Genomic DNA, 3,945 nt, shown 5'->3' with positions numbered 1-3,945 from the left:
CCCTCTACACCTATATATCTCTTTGCCAAAAATAGCCGATCTACAAGGCGTTGTGAGCTTGTAGATCTGCTATTTTTGGCTAAAGTTCTCCTCAGAAAAGGGATGCCAGGGTTCAAGTGGTTAAGGTAAAAAAAAAAAAAAGATAACACACAAAGATTTGGTGGACCCCCTGTAGTAACTCTGAGGACCCCCTAGGGGTCCCGGACCCCCTGTTGAAGACCCCTGCTTTATACTTTTGGATAGTGTCATTTCTCTTGTTAACTAGCAGATTAATGTTTAGCGATCTCAAGCAGTCTGTCTCTCTCAAGTAGCAGCTGCAATCCATCCAGTAACGACCAATTTATGCTTCGACGTACAACGGTCAGTGCATGGTGGGAAAAGTACTCAGATATTTTACCTAAGTAAAAGTCTGGAATTCAAAATTGAGTAAAAGCACAAAAGTATTAGTATCAAAATGTACTTAAAGTACCAAAAGTAAAAGTACTAATATTTGAAAATAGCAGATCTACAAGCTCACAATGTGTTGCAATGCGATGCATTAGATTGGCTATTTTCAAATAGCCTATGTAGGCCTATAAAATAGGGCTAAAGTGGTTTTATAATATAATAATTGATAATAGCAAAGTAACTAGTAACTAAAGTTTTCAAATGATTGTAGTGGAGTAAAAGTACAATATTTGCCGTTGGGGTGTAGAAGTAATACAATAGTAGGCCTACTGAAAATTGGCAATACTCCAGTAAAGTAAAAATACCTAAAATTTGTACTTAAGTGCAGTACTTGAGTACATGTACTTTGTTACTTTATTCACGGTGTTGCGCCCCGAATATATTCAATCTGCGCTGCAGTGTGAGCTTGTGGATTTGCAAAGCGATCCTGATGAATCATGCTTAATAATGTGACGTTGCAGCCTACGTCTGGCATTGCGGGGTATAATGAGAATAAAAGTAAAATCATTCAAATTATTGAATGATTATGATGAGGACGGTAGGCTTTGCTACATGGTCAGTCTTCTTGGAGGGGGTGGGGGGAACCGCTGTTTACGGTTTATTATGCCACCTATAGCTTACATTTTGATTCATTCTCTGTGACTGTGAGAGTATCACAAATGTGTGCCAAATATAAGGCGTTCTGTCTTGACTCTTGGAGTTCCAGTACATTTGTTAACTATCCATTTCTTAAATTACTTCATAGTTCTTAAATCCATGAATTTTGCAAAAATGTTGCAAGGGAAGTCTCTGTGCCAGCCAGGATTATTTTGTTCTTCGTCGCACAATGGTTTCGAGTGGTTAACATTATGCGATATTAGCTGTAGTATACAACTCTCGTAGACGTATTTACGATTCTGACGTTTTCAATCTACGAGAGTTGTAGGGTTCACCCCCATAGACACAGGGACTTTCTGCACTATGCCCCGTAGACACTCCAAACATGTACAAATTGAAAATAAAGGTGCTTACCCCCACGCAGCAAATGTTAACTATCGCTACGGGGTAGTAGTTTAATGTAATAATCCATATCTTTCAATAAAGAAGTGTTTAATGCCGTCTGTGGCTGATTCTGTTGGAAGTTCCCAATGGGCGGTAGTGACGCGCCCATCTGGTGAAACCCGGAATTACACTCAATGTAAACAGGAAGTAAGCGAGGGTGAAACAATGGCATTCGGCCATAGACGGCATTAAAACACTTCTTTATTGAAAGATATGGATTATTACATTAAACTACTACCCCGTAGCGAGAGTTAACATTTGGGGCATGGAAGCACCTTCATTTTTTATTTGTACATGTTTGGTGTGTCTACGGGGTATAGTGCTGAAAGTCCCTGTGTCCATGGGGGGTGAACCCTACAACTCTCGTAGATTGAAAACGTCAGAATCATAAATACGTCTACGAGAGTTGTATTCTACAGCTAATGCGATATACAAGACCACAAGTAGCCTACCGCGAATGAGACGCGTTGTGAGCTTGTAGATCTGCTCTGATGCGGTGCACTGTGTGTGTGTGTGTGTGTGTGTGTGTGTGTGTGTGTGTGTGTGTGTGTGTGTGTGTGTGTGTGTGTGTGCGTGTGCGTGTGCGTGTGTGTGCGCGCGCGCTGCTCAGGAGCGCAGCTGGCTGTTGGAGAAAAACACTGAATTGACATATGAAAATGTTGCCTTCAAAGATTGGTGTGGATAATGTGGGAAGGGTCTAATTATTTTATATTGATCTTTTTTGGGGTCACATTATTATATTTAGGCCTATCTTTTTTTAGGTCACATTATAGCTTAATATGGAACATGAACATCTCGCCATCAGATTGGATTGCCATGTCTGTCAGGCTGTCAGACTGTCTGTCTGTCTATCTCGAGACAGAAAAACAGAGAGACATGATAGTATTATAATTTTCGGGGAACCATGACTTCATCACAACCCATCAATCATCATTGAATGAATAGGCACTTGGAGAGAGGGAGAGAGAGAGAGAGAGAGAGAGAGAGAGAGAGAGAGAGAGAGAGAGAGAGAGAGAGAGAGAGAGAGAGAGAGAGAGAGAGAGAGAGAGAGAGAGAGAGAGAGAGAGACAAGTGCGTGTCAGATAAGTGGCAGGCCGGCAGCGGACCACGGACTAAACATCTAATAGGCCTAGGCTACACATGAACATTTTGCAAGGGCTGTTCTGGTATATACTTTAATTCATCAACGTGATGAAAGCGACCAAATAGGCTATTTCCATGGTGGACACCAGCCTAGGGTTAGACTTGCACAGCAGTTCATTGTCTGTCCATTGTCTGAGAAGCGCAGTGCTGATCCAATAATACAACTCATAATGACTACAGGCGTCGAAATTAAAACCTGTCCCATCCATAGAAGCCAATCTATAATAACGCATAACAATGAAGTAACTGGAAATCTGATTTCCAGTTATATTTATTCCCATGATTTGCTCTTAGGATGAATTAAACCCCGTATTTAACCAGGTCAATCTAAATGAGATTAAAGTTTATTATCTATTACATTAACATTGTAAAACGCATATGAAAAACACACCAATGGGAGACAGATTCTATAACACTTTGAATTGTATCAAAATGTGTGAAATCGTTATCTAGACGAGCAGGTGAGATGTGGTTTCGCTACTTTTTTCTTTCTGTTTTTCCTCTCTCCTTTTTGAGAGAGAAGGATAATTGTTGCGCTCTGCAGTCATGTAACACAGAAGTAATACCTCTATGGCATAAACGCATATGTTTATTGTTGTTGGAAGGGAGCTTGGCGCATTTGGGGAGCATATAGGCATTTGAAAACATGGTCACAATTGGACCCGTTGGAAAGCCAGAGCGGCACCATTGATTTGACACCATAGGCTATACTGTACAGCTGTTTATTGCCTTGAAATAGAAGATTATTTAAGAGAAAATACTATAGCCTAGGGCTAGGCCTACATGTTACTGATGATAATATATTTGCAATGATGCTAAATGAAGCAAATTCGTGTCAGATCAAAGCCACGTACGGTGATGCCCTGCACCATGCACTCTGCTTAAAAGCCGCTGTTGCTTAATTGCTTTATCCAATGGATATTGATAGAATATACAGTGATGAGCTGTACACGAAACAAAAGCTAAGGTTCCAAAGAACTTAAAATTGATTTGATTTGAGAGAGCTCTAAGTGTTAGAAGACACCCACGACCGCCGAGTTTTTGGCACCGACCGGCGCGTCCCGCGCCGTGATTGCGTAATTCCTTGCGTAATTCATTCATATCAGGAAATAATGAAAGAATCCAGCCATGGGCCAGATAAACATACAAAGCTTAGATTTCACGGATTCTGGCGTTCTTTTTATTTTAATTTTTGGTTATGATCTGACTGAGTAGGCCTATTAGCTAATATAAAAATCGCCTCGAACCTCCGGAAAAAGACGAGAAGAGTGCATGGCGCAGGTGATCAACCAAACCCGATGTTGGAATCATACT

The sequence above is a fragment of the Gymnoscopelus braueri genome (genome assembly GCF_963280865.1).
Source record: "Gymnoscopelus braueri genome assembly, chromosome: 15".
NCBI classification, from domain to species: Eukaryota; Metazoa; Chordata; class Actinopteri; order Myctophiformes; family Myctophidae; genus Gymnoscopelus; species Gymnoscopelus braueri.
The sequence above is the reverse complement of the archived record's forward strand: the minus strand, read 5'-3'. Positions refer to the sequence as shown.